Consider the following 22,888-nt stretch of genomic DNA (forward strand, 5'->3'; position numbering starts at 1 on the left):
AATATGAAAATATGATTCCAAGAACTTTTTCTCATTTGTTTCTGTGCTTTGTTTTTCTAAGGGATGCAGGTGGGACCATAGGCAATGCTGAGCCTACATTCTCAAGAGCAGGGATGTGGGATGCAGACAGGAAATTCACAAGCTTATAAGCAGGGTTTGCAGGCCAGGACTTAAATGGGATTGGCTTTGTCCAAAAGGAGATTGGACATTGCTGGATAAAATACTGGCCCTGTGTCAATAAGCACATGCATTTCATGGGTAGTTGATATTTTAAATCCTAGAAATACAAGGAGTTCCCATTGTGGCTCAGCAGAAATGAACCCAATGAGTATCCACGAGCATGTGGGTTTGATCCCTGGCCTCCATCAGTGAAATAATGATCTGGTGTTGCCTTGAGCTATGCTGTAGGTCACAGAAACAGCTTGTATACCACATTGAGTGGCTCTGCATAGGCCTGCTGCTGCAGGTCTGATTTGACTCCTATTCTGGAACTTCCATATGTGGCAGGTCTGGCCCTAAAAAGAAAAATAAATAAAAGACCAAAAGAAAAAAAAAAACACCACCCAGATCTCTGGGATATTTAGTACTTTATGTTCTTGTCCCTTATTTCTGTCCTTAACCCCACTAAGCTCAAACACTCAATACTATATCCTGGCTCATCCATTTCCATTTCATCCAAAGAGCCTGCAGATTTTGGGTCCCTGTGCCATTTTATTTTGGGTTGGACCAAAATGCACATTTCAGTCTCTATTCCAAGTTCTCATCCTCTCAAGAATTTCCCATTACTAATAGCCTAATCTGTTGCCATTTTTGGCTAGTGTTGCCAGATAAATGCTGATTCTATGGGAAAGTTAAATTTCAGATAAATAGGGAAAGAACTTGCAGGAAAGATATATCCAAAATGTTGCATAGGACAGAGTTCAGGCTAAATGCAGGCACTGTGTACGGAAAATGAAAAATTCAAATGGAGCTGGACACTTACTATTTTTATTGCCTGGCTTTGACCACCCTGTTTTTCAGCACTTTGAATTTCAAGAGAATGCAGAAACTCCCATAATAAAATTTAGTCCAGAAATAAAGCAGCCATGATATCAGTATGAAGACAACAACTTTACATATACTCAGATATATAAGAACATATTTGAATTTTCTATTTTTCTTTTTTTTTATTTTCCCACTGACAGCAAGGGGGTCAGGTTATCCTTACATGTATACATTACAATTACAGTTTTTCCCCCACCCTTTCTTCTGTTGCAACATGAGTATCTAGACAAAGTTCTCAATGCTACTCAGCAGGATCTCCTTGTAAATCTATTCTAAGTTGTGTCTGATAAGCCCAAGCTCCCGATCCCTCCCACTCCCTCCCTTCCCATCAGGCAGCCACAAGTCTTTTCTCCAAGTCCATGATTTTCTTTTCTGAGGAGATGTTCATTTGTGCTGGATATTAGATTCCAGTTATAAGTGATATCATATGGTATTTGTCTTTGTCTTTCTGGCTCATTTCACTCAGTAGGAGAGTCTCTAGTTCCATCCATGTTGCTGCAAATGGCATTATGTCATTCCTTTTTATGGCTGAGTAGTATTCCATTGTGTATATATACCACCTCTTCTGAATCCAATCATCTGTCGATGGACATTTGGGTTGTTTCCACATCCCGGCTATTGTGAATAGTGCTGCAATGAATATGCGGATGCACGTGTCTCTTTTAAGTGGAGTTTTATCCGGATAGATGCCCAAGAGTGGGACTGCGGGGTCATATGGAAGGTCTATGTATAGATTTCTAAGGTATCTCCGAACTGTTCTCCATAGTGGCTGTACTAGTTGACATTCCCACCAAAAGTGCAGGAGGGTTCCTTTTTCTCCACAGCCCCTCCAGAACTTGTTATTTGTGGATTTATTAATGATGGCCCTTCTGACTGGTGTGAGGTGGTATCTCATGGTAGTTTTGATTTGCATTTCTCTTATGATCAGCGATGTTGAGCATTTTTTCATGTGTTTGTTGGCCATCTGTATATCTTCTTTGGAGAAATGTCTATTCAGGTCTTTTGCCCATTTTTCCATTGATTGAATGGTTTTTTTGCTGTTGGGGTGTATAAGTTGCTTATATATTCTAGAGATTAAGCCCTTGTGAGTTGCATCATTTGAAACTATTTTCTCCCATTCCTAAAGTTGTCTTTTTGTTTTCTTTTGGGTTTCCTTTGCTGTGCAAAAGCTTTTCAGTTTGATGAGGTCCCATGGGTTTATTTTTACTCTAGATTCTATTGCTTTGTGAGACTGACCTGAGAAAATATTCATAATGTTGATGTCAGAGAGTGTTTTGCCTATGTTTTCTTCTAGGAGTTTGATGGTGTCCTGTTGTATATTTAAGTCTTTCAGCCATTTTGAGTTTAGAAGGAATACTCCTAAAGACATTCTATGATGCCACCATCACCCTCATTCCAAAACCAGACAGAGATACCACCAAAAAAGAAAACTATCGCCCAATATCATTGATGAATATAGATGCAAAAATTCTCAACAAAATCTTAGCCAACCGAATCCAACAACATAACAAAAAAATTATACACCATGACCACGTTGAGTTCATCCCAGGTTCACAAGGATGGTCCAACATACACAAATCCATCAGCATCATACACCACATTAACAAAAAAAAAGTCAAAAATCATATGATCATCTCAATAGACAGAAAAAGCATTTGACAAAGTCCAACATCCATTCATGATTAAGACCCTCGCCAAAGTGGGTATAGAGGGAACATTCCTGAACATAACCAAAGCCATTTATGAGAAACCCACAGCAAATATAATACTCAATGGGGAAAAGCTGAAAGCCTTCTCACTCAAATCTGGAATAAGACAGGGATGCCCACGCTCACCACTGCTCTTCAACATAGTTTTGGAAGTCCTGGCCACAGCAATTAGACAAACAAAAGAAATAAAAGGCATCCATATAGGAAGAGAAGAGATCAAACTGTCACTGGATGCAGATGACATGATACTATACCTAGAAAACCCTAAGGACTCAACCCCAAAACTACTTCAACTGATGAATAAATTCAGCAAAGTAGCAGGATATAAGATGAACATTCAGAAGTCAGTTGCATTTCTGTATACCAGCAATGAAACATTAGAAAATGAATACAAAAATACGATACCTTTTAAAATTGTACCTCACAAAATCAAATACCTCGGAATACACCTGACCAAGGAGGTAACGGACCTATATGCCGAGAACTATAAAACTTTAATCAAAGAAGTCAAAGAAGATGTAAAGAAATGGAAAGATATTCCATGTTCCTGGATTGGGAAAATCAACATTGTAAAAATGGCCATACTACCCAAAGCAATCTACAGATTCAATGCAATCCCTATCAAATGACCCATGACATTTTTCACAGAACTAGAACAAACAATCCAAACATTTATATGGAACAACAAAAGACCCAGAATCGCCAAAGCAATCCTGAGAAACAAAAACCAAGCAGGAGGTATAACTCTCCCAGACTTCAAGAGATACTACAAAGCCACAGTCATCTAAACAGTGTGGTACTGGTATCAAAACAGACAGACAGACCAATGGAACAGAATAGAGAACCCGGAAATAAACCCTGACACCTATGGTCAATTAAGCTTTGACAAGGGAGGCAAGAACATAAAATGGGAAAAAGAAAGTCTCTTCAGCAAGCATTGCTGGGAAACCTGGACAGCTGCATGCAAAGCAATGAAACTAGAACACACCCTCACACCATGCACAGAAATATTTTTCTTTTTTAAAGTTAAACTTTTATTTTTCTATACAATGATTTTTATTTTTTCCATGAGAGGTGGTTTATAGTGTTCTGTCAATTTTCTATATTTAACATTTTAATTATTTCCATCATACTTGATTTAAAATGCTTTGTCATGTTCTGTTGTACAGGAAAGTAGTTCAGTCATATGGATATATGTATTCTTTTTCTCACATTATCCTCCATCATTTTCCATCACAAATGAAAGATGTAGTTCCATGTGCATGTTTTAATTGTCAACCAGAATAAAAAGAAAAAAATAAATGAATATGGATTGCATTCAATTTTACTTGCACAAAATATCTCTGAAATGATTTTAATGAAACACATAACACTGATTTCCAGTGGGAAAGAAGACTGAGTAGACAGGGGAAAGAGGTGGGAGGAGGACTCAACACTGCATGTTCTATTTTGCACAAGTGGATTGTGATCCATGAAAAGGTATGCTTTGTTTAAAATGTTAAATTAAAATCATTAAGAGGTAAAACTTTAAATATATAATAACAATGAAGTAATATGGTAAACAATTAATAGTGATTCCTGTTCTTGGACATCTGGGCTGCCCAACTGCTCTTTTGATAAACTGGGTCTTAGCAGCACAAATAAACATTAGTAAGGCTGGTCGTGCTGGATGTTGGTTGGCACACATGGACTGTTTCTTTAGGAATGATGAACATACACCAATCAAAAATGGTGGATCTGCTGAGAGAAGCCAAATTTTAAACATTCTGTTCCATGTGGCCATTAATACTCAAGTGTTTATCAGAGGATAAATGGTGAATTTTGTTCAGAAAGTCTAACCTCTGTTGAAGTAAGTAAGTCAAGTGTCAGGAAGGAAGCAGAGAGGGTTGAGAGACAAAAACTAGGTTGATGGATAAAGAACTGAAAGGGAACATCCAGACAAACCTTGGTGCCATGACTCTGAAAACCAACACATAACATTGCCTAAAGAGGCACTCAACAATTGTCTGGCCACTGCATAAGGTGGAAGAAACATCTGGTTCTTGCCTACCTGCAGAGGCCAGCATGGAGTGGCACCACACCCCCAACCAGGCTCACCTGCGCTCGGCTCCTCCCCCACTGCAGAATGACTTGAGGCCCACAATCTACTGTTGAGAGTCAAACTTGGGCTCCTTTACTTGGATCCTGAGCATCTGCTGCAGCAAGTCACTTTCTGGGTCCTGGTCTTGACTTTTCACATTGAGGCTACCAGCCAGTGGTGATCCAGGCCCAAGCCTGTGGGAATGGCTTCAAAAAAAGGAGGCAAGCCTACAAACTAGCAAATTGTGCCCAGAGACCCTGCCAACCCACAACCCTGGGTTTCACATGTAACACTTCACTATGGACATGTAGTTGGCCTGAAGGAGAGGAAGGAAGGAGCATTGAACCCCAGGGACATCTCACCATGGGAGTTTGCAGGCCTTTAGAAACCTGAGCCTGCCCTCAGGAGGACAGATGCTTGGAGGTGGATAAAGAGGGCTTGTTCTGTTTGGGGATGAATTATGGCAGCAGGCAGGTGGGTAGTTTCTAAAAGGGAGGCAAGCCTTTTGGAAAGTGTGTGTATTGAGTGTCCTGTTGTTGGCACCAGGGGGGTCATGAGGAAAGCCTAGCCCTTAATGGAGTTCCTTAGGCATCTGAAGCTTGCCTCACCAGATCTCTCTAAGGGATTTGAACTGGAGCATACTGTATCTAATGGGAGCATGGAATGAGATGGTATAGTCAGAAAATGATTCAGTGCCAGGGGGTTGTCTATGGTCACATGCTGTCCTCTCTGACCTGGGCAGGATGTTACTCTCACTGCCACTGACCAGAACTTTTCCACTCCAGCCAGCCCAGAACCCACTTCTCAGATCAGGGAACTGTGGCCTTGGATTCCACAAGGGATGGGCAACCATGTGACTTCAACCAAGATACGAATCACGTTACTGAGTTGTTCTGCATTGTTTTCACTTTTGTGGAAATATATTTCTTCAGACATTCCTCATCCTGTCTGGTATCTCACGGCAGATGCTCAGCCCTGACTTTGAGATGAAGAGTGTGTTCATATTTCATGACACTGCTTCAATGGCATGGACCACATGCAGAATGTTGTTGGTTCAGGTGGAATATCTATGAAGACTGATTCCTTTGTAAAGGGGGGGAGAGCAGTGTAGCTCAGAAGCAGGAAGATGATCTCTGCTACTATGAAACCTCCAAGGACACCTGCCAAGATTAATTAGGTACATCATGGTGTATACCTCCTCCTGAATGGACAGTTTTCTCACAGTGGCACCTGACTCCTGCCTGATTCTGTTTGTCTTCAATTTCCATTATTGGGAGCTGGAAGGGGAAGGACCACAGGCAGCCTGTACTCTCATGACCCATGTAACATGACCTGCCCTGGGCCTGTGCTAATCATATGGAGCCAAAACCTGGATGAGAAATGAAAAAAAAAAAATGCAGGGGACACACACCTACTCCTCAGACTTCTCTCCGAGGAACAGGACTGAGTGATTTGTGATGGAATGGCAAAACCTCAGTCACATTAAGTCTCCAATCTTGGTGGTTCTGAGATGTGGGTGCATGCTTGTTGGGGGTGTTCTGTGTTTGTCTAAGGTTTCTCTGTGCACAGCTATTTTCTCAGTATTTCAGATTTGTTTTGTGAGGTCAGGAAATAAAGAACAGATGTATGCTGAGTATTGAGAAAGGTAGTGTTGAGGAGGAAGTGATGAGCTCAGATATTATACTCTGCCTGTCCATCACAGGCATTAAGGTGCCTGGAACATACCTTGGAGAAGTCCCCTACCTGCAAGTGACCTTGCTGAGGGGCATTGCTCATTGAAGATGGCCTCTCAGGCCCAGGACGTGGGGACAGCCTGTGAGGGTGAGGTGCCAGGAAGCTCCTCAGGGAGGCTCTCCAATCACTGCTGCTGATCTGAGCACTTCTTAGTAGGCAGGGCCAGGGAACTTGGTGTGGGGGATCATGGTCACCAGGGAAGTCATTCTCAACCGGAAGTCAGACCATGAAAATCCCTCCAAGGCATCTGCACAACACACAGGTCCCTCTGTCCAAATGCCCTCTCCCACTGAGGTGTACACTCTGAGTCCAAAGAGAGCTTCCATCCAAGTTGGCCATTCTCTTCCTCCATTCCCCCCTTTCCTTTCTCTCCACAGCATCTCCACTGCTGGGCACAGATGTGTTCATGGACCCTGAGGCCTTGCTGTCCTATCCTCCACTCACTTCTGGATCCCAACACCAGCCAGCTTGGGAGCAGTATCTGCCACTACCCATGATCCCATTACTCCTGCCTGGCAGCACCCTATTGCAGCCAGCTCACCCCAGGACACCTCAGGTGACTCGTGCTGACCATGACCCCATTGCCCCAGGGATTGGCAACATCACTGTCCCAGTCTGGTCAGGAGGGAGGTCAGCATCGCCCCACCAGACTCAGGCCTTTGGGTGTCCTCAGGCCCCATTCAGTAGGAATGTTTACAGGGGCCTCAGGGGGAGTGCTTTTTGTCCTGAACCCCTTTGCATAGCAACCCCTGTAGGGGGGAGGGTTATTCCCAGCATGGCTATTGCAGCAGCTCAGGCTGGCAAGGGAGGGTTGGCCCCAGGCCTTCCTCCTCAAGCTGCACCACCAGCTGCCAAGATGGCCTTCATCCTATCTTCAGGGAGCTCTGGGCCATGGCCAAATGGCATATCCAGGGCAGGCAACCTGCTTGACTCACAGCACAGGGGCCCTCAGGAGGACTCCTGTAACCATAAGAGTGTCTATCAGAACTTCTGATGCTGGCACCACTTCAAGTCCCTGGCCCACAGCCACCTTACCCAGAGCCCTGACACAGAAGCTCTTTCATGCTTCCTCATGTAAGTGAACTCTCAGGCACTCATTAGTTCATCTGGAGCCTTCACATATAGAGGAACTTGGCATGGACTCCCTGCTTAGGTTTCCAGGGATCCTTCAACCTAGAAAGAAGGAGGAGGGTTGACAGCAGTGCCCATGCTATGAGGAGGCACGTTTGCACTCAGATGTATAACACACCCAATCCATGACATCCTTTCCATGCCTTAGCTCAGCTACCACCACCATGCGAGACCAGTTGTCTTACTTTCTGCAGTTCCATGGTAACATTTCATGCAGAAGAGCAGTCCAAGAGGCTCCTGTTCTGATGTGAGGAGCCAAGGTTTGAATGGGACCATCTTATGTGGTGCTTCCTCTTTCAACACAGACCTGGGTATGTGGCAGCCAGTGGGTAACTCTTCAGAGGAGGCTTAGGAAATTCAGACTCAGGACAGAGCTTTCTGCATGCCTGGTCTTATTCTGAAGAATTCCAGTCAGGACAGGGATGTGGTAGAGCTCTCCTAAGGGCAAGGCCCTTTCCTACTAGATCTGTGAGCCTGGCAGGAACTTCCCTCCTAGACCTGAGGTCCCTCAGCAAAGGGGGACTAAGACATCTAGTTCAGAGGACTGGGCAGAAGAATCCTTGGGCTTATTGGACCTGTTATCAGGTAGCTTTACACCAGCCCTCCCTCACTGATGATGTGGAATTTTATATGAGAGGGCAGCCCCCCTAGCCAGTGTCCCAGCTATAGCCAAGGAGAGGATGATCATTCTCTGTTGAGTGTGAGGTGGTGGCAGCAGTCACCAGGAAGGCTTGTCTTTGCTCTCCAGACACCATCCTCTTGACCTCTTGAGCCTGGGTTAGGCTGTGTTGGGGCACGTGGAGGATTTGGGTCTGGGTGGGGTCAGGCAGCTGGGGGCTGGGCTGTAGCAGGAGACTGACCCTGAGGGCTTGCAGCCCAGTGCTTCACTCTTTAGCCCAGCTGAAGTCCACCATGACGCTGGAGGAGGCAATGTGGTGAGCCATGCAGGAAGGGCAGCACATAAGCAACTTTGAGAGGATGGCCTTTTATTTGATGGTGGCAAAGTGAGTCACTGTCCTGGGACATGGGGCACATGGTGGGGAAGGGGGTGGTTGATGGGGTGACCCAGGGGAAGGATCTATGGTGGTCACAATCAGAGAGGATGCAAGAGGAGTCCAATACCTGATACCTATTGTTCCCTGAATCCCCAAATCCTATTGCCCTCCAGAATCTCCTCTGCCACCTGGAGAGCTTGGCTCTTTCATCCTACCTCTCCCAGGAGCTCTGCCATCCCCTGATGCTGACCTGCACCTGCCTTGATATGAAGGCCTCAGGATGGTCTTGGGAACCCTGGCAGCCCAGGAGGTGGTCACCTGCAGGCACAGCAGCTGTGCAGGGGTGTGGCCTCCATCAGGCAGCCTGGCACCTATTCATGCTGGGTGCCTGGCAGTCACTGACCTAGCATGTGGTATGCCTCTCATCAGTGGTGGCTGGAATGGGCAACTGGGCATCCATGGGGAAGCCCATGGGTCTCTGGCCCTCCCTGTGATTTCTGCATGTGAATCCCCTAGTTTCAAAACAAAACCAGGGGGGAAATCTCAGAGGCAACGATGGCTCTTCTCTAAGTTTAGTATGCCCTCTCCAGCCTATGCTGGGCCCTGTATCACGTGTGCTTTCTTGGATTCTCACTCCCAGCCCCAGGTTCTGGATTTGGGCAAGGGTGCTGTGGGGACATATGCCTACCATGCCACTGGCCATCTCCAAGTTTGGGTCAGACAAGGTCTGGGGGTGCATGAGCAGGGGCCCCCACAGGCCACCCTGTGTCCACCAATCTGTTTCAACTCAGTGACCTGGATCTCTGCTGGGCAATTCCCTCCAGGGCTGATGAGGCAGGAGATTTCCCAGATCTCTTACCTTCCCCAGAGTGGCTCCCTGCTGGGACAGCACCTCATAGGGCCCTGACAGCCCCAAGGACACTCTCTCCTCACCCCCTCAGTCCTGCTGCCCTGGGTGGGCTCCAGAGCCCAGGCCCTTTTCTCACTGTGGCCTGTCCCTCAACATCCCCATGGTTCATGAAATTTGAGGCAGAGGATGAGATCCACATTCGGAACTTGTAGTAGTTAAAGGAGTTGCAGGGCATGCCTCCTCCAGCTCCACCAATGCTGGCTCCTCAGGAACCCATATCCCACAAACTGAGCACTCGGCCAGTTAACCACCTTCCCACTGGAGGTCAAGGCAAAAGTACTAGAGGCCTAGGGATGGCCACTGTCCCCAGGTTGGTACTTTTCCCTCAAGGGGGCATTGGTCTTTCAATAAGAACAGCCCCTGAGGGGGTCTCAGTGGCCCTTTCTCCCTCTCGGGTATGGACATTGTCCATTTTGAATCTCATCACCCTCCTCCCTGTCTTAGTGGCCCCTGTGAAATATGCCTAACAAATATGTGACTTTTAGATGCTCCCCCCCTTTTCTCTGGCCTCCCACCAAGCATGAGGCTCTGCCTGTTCCTGATCCCACTCACACCAATGTCCATGGCCCCCCAAAACTGTGCTCCCCTATGCCTGCTCAGGGTCCACTTCCCTATCTCCTACTCTGCCTCAGCCTCTGCTCCAATGAAATATTCCCTAGGGTTCAGTCAACCCACCCAAAGCAAAACAGATCCTGGCAGCCCTTGGAGATGAGAGCCCCCAAGTAGATCCCCCATGAGGCTAGGAGAGAGTATGAGGACATCATGGAGGCACTGGTGGGTCCTGTCCCTCAGCCACAGGGGACTTAGATGTGGAATGTGGAGAAGAGGGAAATTACCTATCACAGGATGTGAACGGCACCTTCCCAGACCCAGATCTCCTTAGCTGCATTGACAAGAAGTGTTCCCAGAAGGACTTCATCACCAAGGTGTGCTGGGCCCATAGTCTGGGTCTATAGGATTCCAGGGAGAGGTCCTCTTGGCACCCAAGTTCTTGCTTTGGCCCAGGACAATGGGATTTATGCTCTGTTCCTTGATCCTGAGATCTGCGTGTGATCCTGGGTGTCTGAGTGTACCTATGTGGATAGGATGTGTATATGTGGACGTATATGTTTGTAAATGTTTGTGTTTCTGTTTGCATGCCTTTGTTTTTGTGCATATGTGTTTGTGCTTTACTGCACATGTCTTTGTATGTGGAACTGTTTCTGAGTGTGTGTGTGTTTATGTGAGTGTAGACAATTCCCATGACAGTTTGAAAGCTCCCCCATTGTGCAGGGGACTCTGGATCAGTCTCTGCTTTTCATTTTTCCCCCACATGTCTTCCTGCCTCCCAGGTCCCTCCTGCCAAGGATGCTCACAGCTTCTTCCTTCTGTCCCAGGTGGAGGCGAACATTCACCCCCGATTCCTGGCAGAATTGCTTTCCCCAGAACCAGAGCTGGATCTCTCGGCCCTGGCTGAGGAGCTGGAGCAGGAGGAAGGACTCTCCCCTGAAGAAATGGCCGGGGGAGGGAGCGACACTCAGGGAGACTGGGGCGGGGGGGGGGAACCCAGGTGACCCAGGAAATCCAGGAGGCAAGGACCCAGGTCAGCCAGGACAGGGGAGGGACCCAGAGCAGGAGGCCCTGAAGGCTCTGCCCCTCCCTCCCCTGACTGAGAGGCCCTGCACCAGGGAGGCTGCCCAGGTGGGTGCAGGGCAGGATGAATGGAAGGGGAGGAGGGGAGCCGGGGAGGGGGCAGGGACCCTTCTGGGGGGAAGGTCCAGGAGGAAGGCAGGAGTGCCACAGGGTCTGTATCGGGATGTGAGTCCCATCTCACCTCCCCCTGCCCATAACCCCCGGCTCTCCCTGGAGGGTGCAGAGCGGTCACTGTCCACCTCCCTCCCGCCAGCTGGTGCAGAAACGAGCCCTGGCCTCGAAGGAGGAGGACAGGGTGCTGGCAACCCCCAATCACAGGGTACCCCTCATGGATTCAGGACTTTCTGCAACTGCTGCCAGCCAAGATGTCAAGCTGAATGAGCAAGGCCCACAGCCCGGGGCCAGAGATGAAAGCTGTACACCCCAGATGGATTTCCACGGCCATCTAAGGCACCGCCAGACAGACAGGGGCCTGTTCAGGCACAAAGGCCCTGTGCCCTCTCCAGGACATCAGGAGTCCCCTCAGTCTGGAACTGCAGTCATTTCAATGCCAGGACACAAAGTGCTCAGGCCCTTCATCAGGACCCAGGGCCAAAAAGGTTCTCAGGGAGTCCTCTCCACCTAGCAGAGCCCAGGGCCGGGTCAAGGGTTCAGTGAGGATGAGGAGGAGCTCCCCAGCCTGGCCTTCCTCTTGGGCCTTCACCACAGCCTGCTGCCCTGGGGGTGGCCACAGAGCCCTGTCCCTGCCTCGGGTCTTGTCTGCCCTGGGGGGCTGGGGGCGTGGCAAGCTTCCCAGGCCCCCTTTCCCCAGAGAATGGGCCTCAGCCCAGGCCCCACGGCAGCTGCCAAGTCTAGGAAGCGGGCTCTGTGTGGAGGCCCGGCCTCTGCTGAGAAGCTGCCCAGGCCTAGGGCTGACCTGTGAGGCTCTGGGAGGCCCACCCTGGCTCTGGGGCTGGTTGGCTCTTCAGAGCCCCAAACGAGCAGGTGTGACCCATCTGTCACAGGGAGGAGGAGGAAGTGGCACTGCAGCCAGGAGGGAACAGTGGGCCAGCCTTCCAGGGCCAGCCCAACAGGGCAGCCCCCATGGAAGCCTTGGGCTCCTCCAGGTCCCAGCAACCATCCTGGCTGACATAGGGGTGGGGAGGAAGGACAGAATGACCAGGGCCAGGAGGGGGGTGGGGTTGGGTGGGGTTAGGTGGTGGGGACTTGGGTCTGGGTGTGTGTGGGTGGGCACAGTAGCTCCTTTGCCATAGGGTATGTAAAATATGGATAAAATAGTTTTGTTGTGAAATACACTTGGTCCACTGTCGTCCTGCATGTGTCTGTGTCCTCAGAGAGGGGTCCTCAGAGGACAGAGAGGGGACCCCAGAGGAACGAAGCATGTGTGAGATCCCAGGCAGTCTGGATCCACAGGTGAATCACTAAGTCTTTCCACCACAGAGACAAGGATGCCCAGGCAGCTCCTGGGAGTACACAGCTCTCACTATCCCCAGGGACAGCCTCACCATCCCTGTCTCTCAAGCCTGCTGGGCCAGGGGGGCTTCTGGGGCATCTGTTCCGTTCTCTGCATCCCTGAACACTCTGGGGATGGAGAGCTGCTTTGGTACCATTCAGCCCTCTGGACACTCACCAGTTCTGAGAATGGAGGCTGGAGACAGCCCTTACCTTTAGGGAGTTTCTCTCTGCCTCTCTGAAGTGGCCAGATGACAGGCTGAGGTGATCCTCCACTCATCCAGGGTGTCCTGTGAGGGTGGCCTGGCCAGAGAGGAAAAGGCTTGGCTATAGGGACGGACTTTCTGCTTCACTGCCTTGTGGGTGGGGGGGCATCCTATCATCTCAGTGGTATTATTGCAATGTGCCAATTGGTGGAGGCAGCTGCCTCTTAGTCCCAATGAGGACAAAACGAAGGGGGAAGGAGTGACTGGAATTTCATGGCCACTTAATGGCTGGGGTGGAGTCTTACATCATGTGGAGCTCAGTGGTCCCAACCTCACCAGCCCACTGGCATCCACCCCCAGGTAGCTTTTGATACAAGAAGACTTAGGACTTTAAATGACCAGTGATAATTTTCTGATTGTGGGGAAGAGGGTTAAATATCTAGGCTTGTCCCTGGGAACTTCTATATGCCACAAATGGCAGCCAAAAAAAAAAAAAAAAAAAAAAAAAAAAAAGATAAAACAACACTCCCAAGCCACCAAAAAGTCTAGGATTAATGCTAAAGTGCAGGCACACTGGAAGTGAGGAATTCACTCATGTTCTTCAATCCATGAAAAAATGAAATAGCAGGAGTTCCTGTCATGGCTCAGCTGTAAGGATCCTGACTAGGATCTATGGGGACATGGGTATGAGACCTGGCATCACTTACTGGGTTAATGTTCTGGCATTGCTGTCAGCTGTGGTGTAGGTATGAGACATGCCTCAGATCCTGTATTGCTGTGGCTGTGCCATAGACTGGCAGCTGCAGCTCCAATTTGACCCCTAGCCTGGAATAATCCATAGAGCCAATGCACCCCAATCAAAAGGGAAAAGAAAAGAACGCAATAGAACTTGAAGACATGAAGGTTGTAGAGACCATAACCAAATAATAATTTAGGCTCAGCAAATGAAGAATCTGATTGGTATCCATGAGTAAGTATGTTCAATCCCTGGCCTTGTTCAGTGGGTTAAAGAATCCTGCATTGCCATGAGCTGTGGTGTAGGTTTTAAATATGGCTTGGATCTGGCATTGTTGTGGCTGTAGCATAGGCCAGCAGTGGCAGCTCTGATTCGACCCCTAGTCTGGGAACTTCCATATGCTGCAGGTGGGGCCCTACAATGACAATCAAAGAATCCATCCATCCGTCCATCCATGCATCCATCCATCCAATAAGGAAACAGTGGTTTAATGGATGCCGCAGTCACAGAATCACAGAAATGGCCACCATCCCTAGGATGGGTAAAGGAGGTTCCCAATTTCAGGGGCTGGATAGGTGCAGCTTGTGTGAGACAGAGCCAGAAGCTGGACACTCTTTGTCTATGATAAACACCAAGGGAATTTTATCCACTGATACCAGGCAAAGGTTCATCTCCAAACTCCTCAAGGGGGAGTCAAAGCATTGGCTGAAGGAACCCATTTGACTTAGACTTTGGGCCACCTGGTCTGGGTACTCCCTTTCCAATGCCATGTTTTTCCAAGAACAAGGCAAAGAGTCACCTTTGTCCAAGTCACAGACAGCATAACGAAAGAGTCCAGCTATTAAAATTGTGCAGCCAAATTGCTTTGTTTGAAGGGCATTTTTGAGTGGTAGGTATGGAGCAGTATGATCTAGGGAGGATTCAGGCCATCAGGCTCACAGGTGACCTCTTGCTACATCAGTAACCAGGGTAGCTTCCCAGGCACTGCCATCCTTCCTCAGGTGGCAAGGATACAAAGGGTTTTTTTGTGTGTGTTTTTGCCATTTCTTGGGCTGTTCCCATGGCATATGGAGGTTCTCAGACTAGGGGTCTAATCGGAGCTGTAGCTGCCAGCCTACAACAGAGCCACAGCAACATGGGAGCCAAGCCACATCTTTGACCTATACCACAGCTCATGGCAACAATGTATCATTAACCCACTTAGCAAGGGCAGGGATTGAACCTGCAACCTCATGGTTCCTAGTCGGATTCAATAACCACTGCACCATGATGGGAACTCCAATACAAAGGGTTTAAAAGGGGGAGCAGAGCACAGAACCATCAGCTATGGTCTCCTGACCTCCTCTGCCTGAGGGGGAGGAGCTTCCTGATTTCAAAGAAGCTATTGCTAGCACACCAGTTGGAGGAGTTCTTGGTCACCAACATTTTACTACTCAGCAGCATACAGGAGATATCAAGGATGGTCCATGGTAGGAGCTGAGTCCTGTGTTAGGGGCAACTTGCTTATTTTCAAGAGGTGCTTCTTAGTCAGTTGGGTTTAGGATGCCCTTTCTTTCAGGAAGTGCTTTGGATGATGTTTGAAAAAGAAAGACTGGCAACCACATAGGTTGGTTGGAAGCAAGAGGGAGTGATGAAAATATTGCTTGCTGAAGAAGAGAGAGGGCAGATCTGACTTGCTCAAGATCACTTCCCTGTAGCTGGAAGATTGGCCTTCCTCAGGACTTCATGGTCACTGCCAATAGCCAGGGATTGTGGTGGTCAGAGCTGGGGAGTGCTAGCTAGTGCCTTCGCCATTGGCCTACTGAGCCTGGTGGTTGCACCCACAACTCCAGACCTGCCCTGTGTAGCAGGAGAGAGGCTGGAGCTTAACCCACTGTGAGTTCTCATCCTGCAACCAGGGACTGGACCTGGGTCCTGCATGTCAGCCTTCTGTTTGTAGCCAGTGCCCACTTGGGACCACAGCTTCTCTACTCATGCCATATAAAGCACCAGAGTGCTAGATCTGGGCCCCTCTCCTGAACCCTGGCTCCGTACTTGCAAGCTGATCCAGAAAACAATGTGCAGGGGTGTCTGTGAACTGGCCCTGTTAGACACATCTTCAGAAGCCTGGCATTTATATGTTCAGGTAATTCCCTTATGGTTACAGTATAAGGGAAAAGAGCAGAGAACTACTCTGTAACATTCACTTTTGAAATGTTAATGCCAGTGACATTTGAAGAACGTATATAATAACGAAATGCATAGTCACTGCATTTCACTCCACTGTGTCCAAAGCATATGATGTCCATTGTATAACAACACAAATGAGAAGAAAGTAAGCCTCCAGATATGTGGACATTGAGATGCACCCTTTGAAAGAATCCATGCTCAAAGAGGATTCTCAAGGATAACTTTGAAGGTATACAGAATTGAAGGCAAAGGAACATGCAGTACATAAGAAGTCATAGAATCCAGACAAACTGCTGTTACGAGGGAAACAAATGTCAATAAATGCTTATAGAATTGAAAAGATAAAAGGTCTCCAATCAACAACCTACTTTTTCACACAAGGAATTAAGAAAAAGAAATCATAAAATAAAACAAATGCATGCACAAAGAAGGTAATAACAATACACTACATTCAGATGGAATGTATCCGGGGAATACTAGCTTGGTTTAATATGCAAAATCAGCATCTTTATATTCTGTATTAATACATTAATGAGGAAAACCTGCATGGTCACAATGGCTTAAGCAGAAAAAGCATTTGACAAAGTTCAACACCCATTCATGTCAGAAACTCTCATAAAACTGGGAAGAGAAGGACACTACTCGAACCCAGTAAAGAACATCTAGACAAAAATCTACACCAAGCCTCATATGTGATGGTGAAAGAATGAAAGTTTTTCCTCCTAAATTCAAAACAGGTCAGAAAGTTCTTTTTCATTTGTCCTTTTCTACTTAGTAACTGGTAGGTACTAGCCAGGGCAGCACTGCAAGAAAAAGAAATAAAGACATATATATATTAGAAAGGAGGAAATATAACTCTCCATGCTAATAGATAGCATGACTACCTCCACAGAAATGCCCACCAAATCTCTACGACACACTTAATAGATGGAGGTTACTTTATCAAAGACTCAGTATATAAGATCAACACAAAAACATTCAACATATGTGTATATACAAAAAAGACCTTGGAACCAAACTAAAAATACAATGCAATTCACAAGATTTGTAAAAAACCTTGAAGCATTTGGTTACATAGTTCATTCTATGACTGCACCCATGGCATGTGGATGTTCCCAGGCAAGGGGGTAAAACTGGGGCTATGTCTACCAGCCTATATCACAGCCACAGCAACTCCAAGTCCAAGCTGCATGGGCAAACAACACTGCTGCTAGTGGCAACACTGGACCCTTAACCCACTCAGCCAGGTCAGGAATTAAACATGCACCGTCATGGACACTATTTCACATTCTTCACAAACTGAGCCACAATGGGAAATCCAGGTATAAATATTTGTGATAGAGGATCTGTATGATAAATCTAAACAAGACCTACAAAAATGGGGAAATGTAGTATATTCATGGATGGGAAGACAACATAGAAAACTGTCAAGTTCCAACAGAAGTTTTTTTTGGTCAACATGGATGAACATATTCTGAAATGTATAAAGAAAAGATAAAGGAGCCAGAACATCAAAAATAATTTTGAGAACACACCTTAGAGTTGGAGGATATTAGGCTTCTGAGAATGCTCTATGTAAGACATTTGGGCATTGGTGGAGGAATAGATGCAGACAGAGTTCAGTGTACAGAGAGAGAATACAGAAACAGATCCATAGCAATACAACAACCTGGGATGTTCTAATACAGAAGTTCAAGAGCAGTATAATGGAATAGGGATAGTGTTTTTATCAGATACTAAAATTAACTCATAATGGAACTTAAGTGCAAATATAGGAATTGTATAAATACAAACTATGGAATATTTACCAAAAAAAAAATATTGGAGAAAATCTCTGGGCTTGGTAAAGAGTTCTTCCATATGACAAGAAAAAACATTACCCCAAAAGGAAAGGAAAGAACAGAAAATTGGACTTCATCAAGAGGAAATAAAGGCCCTTCAAAAAATACATGCACCCCAATGTTCACTGAAGCACCATTTACAATAGCCAAGACAAAGGAGCAAGCTAAATGGCCACTGACAGAGGAATAGATAAAAAAGATATGGCACATATATACAGGAAAACACTACACTATCATACAAGAGAATGAAATAATGAACATTGCAACAGCAAGGATGGACCTAGAAATTATCATCCTAAGTGAAGTTAGTCGGACAGTGAAAGACAAACACTATATGATATCACTTTTATGTGGAATCTAAAGAGATGACACAAATGAACTTATTTGTGGAACAGAAACAGACTCCCAGAATTGGAAAAACTTATGGTTACCAAAGGAGACAAGTCAGGGGGAGGATGGACTGGGGGTTTGGGACTGGCTTATGCATATACACTGAGGTATATGGAATGACTGGCCAACAGGAATCTTCTGTATAACCCAGGGAACTCTAGCCAACATTTGGTGATAGTCAATATGGTAATAGAATCTGAGAGAGAATAGATGTGTGTATATGTATGACTGAATCACTTTGTTACACAGCAGAAAATATCACAATATTTTAAGTCACTGTACTTCAATCAAACTGAAGATAACTAAATGAATTCTGCTTGAATAGGCAACATCAGCAACATCAAAATGTGTTCTTCCACATGACAGTCAAAACATTACCCCAGAAAAAAGAACAGACAAATGGACCTCATCAAATTTAAACATTTTCCTAGGTGAATAGAAGCTACAGGTTTGGAGAAACTACCTGCCAACCACACATTTGACACAAGTCTGGTATCTCGAGGGAATAAGGTACTGCCAAAACATAACCATAAATGTAGGGCCAATTCCACTAGAAAATGGGCAAATATTAGGAGGAGATATTTCAATAATCACATTACAGCAGGTACTGAAGCCTGGGATGGGTTCAATGCAGGGCTTCCTAGGATCATGCTGGCTGCATGAGAGCTCTGTGTCAGTCAGGTGGCAGGAAGGATTTCTACAACACTGCTTCAAGGAACTAACCAGGGCCTGAGTCAGCTAAGCAGAAAAGGAGACATCAGGCTCCAAGGGCTGGAGGTATGTGGACAGGCCGGCTGGGGCCCTTGCACAGAATGGAGCAGTTCATGCAGGGTTAGGGACCAGGAAGGTGGGTGGTGAGTTGTGCCCCTTCAGGCTGGGGAGAGCGGGGCCATGGGTGTGCTTAAAGAGGGTGCTGGGAACCGAATCTAGGAGCAGAGGTCTGAGGACTGCAAGCCTGGACCTCAGCTCACAGCCTGGCACTGGAGCTCCTCTCTCGGCTTCCCCCTCAGTCTCCTGGACCCCCTGCCTTCGAGAGCCTTATATGCCACAGGCTGGAAGCCCCTGCCTCATGGCCTTGGGTCATGGGCTCCAATCCAGCTCAAGTGCCCTGCACTCTGGAAACGACCCTCCCTCCCTCACCATGGGGAGTCAGTCCTCCCTCCTCCCAACCCCAGGGGTGATGTTTCTTTACTTTAGGAAAGACCCTTCATCCCTTGCACTGTAGACACTGGCCAAAAGGGGCTGAACTCTATCCCCCGAAATTCATATGTTGAAGTCTTCTCCCCCAGTACCTCAGCACATGACTTTAGGTGGAGCAGAGTTTTCTTTGTCTTCTTGTTGTTTACATTTGTTTGTTTGTATAGGGCTGCAGGGGCGGCATATAGAAGGTCCCAGGCTTGGCATCCGATCGATCGATCGGAGCTTCAGCTGCCGGCCTACACCACAGCCACAGCAACGCCACATCCAAGCCGTGTCTGTGACCTACACCACAGCTCACGGCAACATTGGATCCTCCCCTTCCTGAGCGAGGCCAGGGATTGACCCTGAACACTCATGGTGACTATTGGGGTTCATTTCCAGTGCACCACAACAGGAAGCCCTGGAGCAGAGTTTGTAAAGAAAGAGCTGACATGAGGTCACTAAGGTGGCCCCCAAGACAATATGACAGGTGCCCCTATAGAAAGGGCAAATTTAGGCCCAAAAACACACAGAGGGAGCTGATGTGAGGTCACAGGGAAGAGATGGCCATCTGGAAGCCAAGGAGAGAGGCCTCAGGGCAAACCAAGCTTGTTCATACCTGGATCTCAGAAGGCTGGGCTCCAAAAGGGTGAGTTGGTAAATTCTTGTTATTTAAGCCCCATTGCCCGTGGGATTTGTGACGGCAGCTGGAGCTGACCGATACTCTCTCTCCAAAGGCCTGTGCACTCCCATGGCAGGGTGGAGTCTCAATGGAAGACACCCTCTCTGTCCCCAGCTGGGCTCCACCAGCGTCCCCACCCCTGCCTTCCTGCTGGGACAGTCTCCCTCTCATGTCCTCTCTCCTTGTCCAGGGAGTCAGAAGGAGGACCCCAACAGAAGAAGTAAGGACAGAGGACAGGAGGGGCTGTAGGGCCCCAAGGCAGGAGCAGGAGGAGTCTTTCGTTTGTTTATGTGAGACTGCAGGCTTGGTTTGTGGGGCGGCCACTGTTGGACAGGAATGCCCAGATGGCATTGGAAAGCCATGGCAAACTGATGGAGCTGGTGGGGGAGGGGCGGCAGGTTCCAGAGAGGAGACTGGACTCTGAGGCAGAGATAGGAGCACAGGGAGCTTGGTGGATCTGCACCAAGCCTGCTGCAGGACCTTGAGCATGAAGAGTGGCAGGGGCCAGGGCTCTGGAGGCACAAAGGATGTTCCAGTCCCAGGTGAGCCAGCAGCCTTCGGAGACTGGTATGGAACCTGGGTATGAGGAGGAAGGGCCATGGGCTTAGGGAGAGGCATGAACCTCTGGACCTCATCAATCCCATGGAAGATGTAGCTGATATTGGTGAATATGCTGGTTTAGGTGGGATGTCAGCAGTCCAAGTCCCAGCAGGCTAGGCCCACCAGAACCCCCAAACAAATGAGATCACAGATGAGCCCCCCCACCCAGACAGAATCACTCTAGGAAGGACAGGGGACTTACTGTGATCAATGGATCTATGTCAGAGGAGTCTCTGCCATCCATGGCCACTCAGGTGAAGGTCCAAACATAGGCATCCCAGAGTAGACCAGCCCATTTAATCCAAGTAGGCAGGCACTAGTGCCATGTTTTAGGAAGCTCCTGACTGACCCTCAGGACAACCACAGGTTTCAATCTATCCGCATATGGGCCCCTGTGCCTGGCGAAGCCCTGGATGTCCAGAACAAGGCACTGTCCAAGGCCGAGAAGGGACCGCTGTACCAGCAGGGCCCAAGAGAGCTGGTCTGGGAGTGGAGCCTGGCCAGCTAAGGCCCCCGCAGACCTCGGCTCTTGCAAGACCCTGGGCTGCACCAGCACACCCCTAATCTGGACCCTCTTCATATCTCATTCCTTTAGACATCTGGTTTTCTCTCAATTTCTTGGTAGAGCCTTTTCAGAAGATGCCCATACCCAGGCCTGGTGGAGGCAGCTGGTATTGCTCAGGGAGTTGATGGGGGTTAGAAAGAAACCTGCTGGGACTTAGAAGAGTGAATACTGGAGTTCCCATCATGGCGCAGTGGTTAACAAATCCAACTAGGAACCATGAGGTTGCGGGTTCGGTTGCTGCCCTTGCTTAGTGGGTTAACGATCCGGCATTGCTGTGGGCTGTGGTGTAGGTTGCAGATGCAGCTCAGATCCTGTGTTGCTGTGGCTCTGGCGTTGGCCGGTGCCTATAGCTCTGATTTGACCCCTAGCCTGGGAGCCTCCATATGCCATGGGAGTGGCCCAAGAAATAGTAAAAAGACCAAAAAAAAAAAAAAAAAAAAAAAAAGAGTGAATACTCTTGGGGTAGGGACATCTGGTTGGAAATCTCCTCGTGTCATCAGCCAAAGGGAGGGTCTGGTCCTTGTGGCTGGGGTAGAAGGGCAGGGGACATTGCCAGTTTCCAGTGCACCACAACAGGGAGTCATGGAATAGAGTTTATGAAGAAAGAGTCAAAGGAGAGTGATATCAAGATACAGGAAGCACAGAGCACCCCAACAAGTTGAACCCACACAGGCCCACAGCAAGACATGTTATAATAAAAATGGCCAAGGTTAACCACAAAGAGAGGATTTGAAAGGCAGCAGGAGAAAAGCAAATCATTCATTATAAGAGAACCCCAATAAGACTATCTGCTGATTTCTCTACAAAAACACTTTAGGCCAGAAAGGAGTAGTGAGATACATTTAAAGCACTGAAAGGAAAAAAATCTGCCATCTACAATACTCTATCCAGCAAGAATATCATTTAAAATAGAAGGGGAAATGAAGAATTTCTCCAACAAGCAAAAGCTGATAGAGTACAGCAATACAAAACCCATTCTAAAAGAAATACTGAAAGGGCTTCTCCAATTTAAAAAAAAAAAATGAAGAACTAGGATGGAGGAAACCACAATTGGAAAGCAGTGACTTAAAGAAGCCAGTATACATATCTAAACATGAAGATTAAAAAAAAAAAAAAAAAAACGAAAAGACATCCAAATCATACAATGAGGGCAAGGAAAGTAAGAAAAATAGATTCTTTTTCTTATTTCAATGATGTGTTTGTTCTATATGACTATAAGGCTAAAGGGAGCAGATATAGTAAGGGTTTAACATACTTTAAAAAACAGGGCAAGTACAAATCAAAACCAAACACTACATTCACAAAAACTGAAAAGAAAAGTACTCAAGCATAAAATAAATGGAAACCATCCAACCAAAGGAAAAGAAAAGAAGATAGAATCATAGAATCAACTGGAAAACAAGGCTTAAAATGGCAATAAATAAACTTCTATCAATAACCTCATGAAATGTCAATGGACTGAATGCTCCAATCAAAAGACACAGAGTGGCAGATTGGGTACAAAAGCAAAAACCTTCAATCTGCTGCCTACAAGAAACTCACCCGAGGGCAAAGTACACAAATAGATTGTAAGGGAGGGGATGTGAAAAGATATTTCATGACAATGGACAAGACAGGAAATCAAGAGTAGCACTATCATATTCTACAAAATCGCCTTTAAAACGAAGGCCATCAAGAAAGACAATGAAGGACACTATTTAACGGTTAAGGGATCCATTCAAAAAGAGGATATTATACACTTATACCTGAAATCTAATGTAGGGCATAAATGAACCTTTCCACAGAAAAGGAAATCATGGACTTGGAGAACAGACTGTGGTTGACAAGGGGAGG

General features: G+C 47.1%; 1 protein-coding gene and 1 pseudogene across 1 annotated transcript in view; one reads left to right on the forward strand and one right to left on the reverse strand.

The window, feature by feature from the left end:
- Nucleotides 1-3,806: 3,806 nt before the first annotated feature.
- Nucleotides 3,807-22,888, reverse strand: part of LOC110258096 (coiled-coil domain-containing protein 30-like) — a 97,767-nt gene continuing 78,685 nt past the window's right edge. The window contains 2 exon segments of the mRNA XM_085018425.1: nucleotides 3,807-7,740; nucleotides 12,901-12,990. The gene's annotated coding sequence lies outside the window, so the exon portion shown is untranslated.
- On the forward strand, nucleotides 10,312-12,157 carry LOC146404634 (NUT family member 2D-like; annotated as a pseudogene).

The sequence above is a fragment of the Sus scrofa genome, chromosome 3 (genome assembly GCF_054392235.1).
Source record: "Sus scrofa isolate SSC_HxYL_T2T_F1_AM1 chromosome 3, Sscrofa_HxYL_maternal_Yorkshire_Landrace_v2.0, whole genome shotgun sequence".
Lineage (NCBI taxonomy): Eukaryota > Metazoa > Chordata > Mammalia > Artiodactyla > Suidae > Sus > Sus scrofa.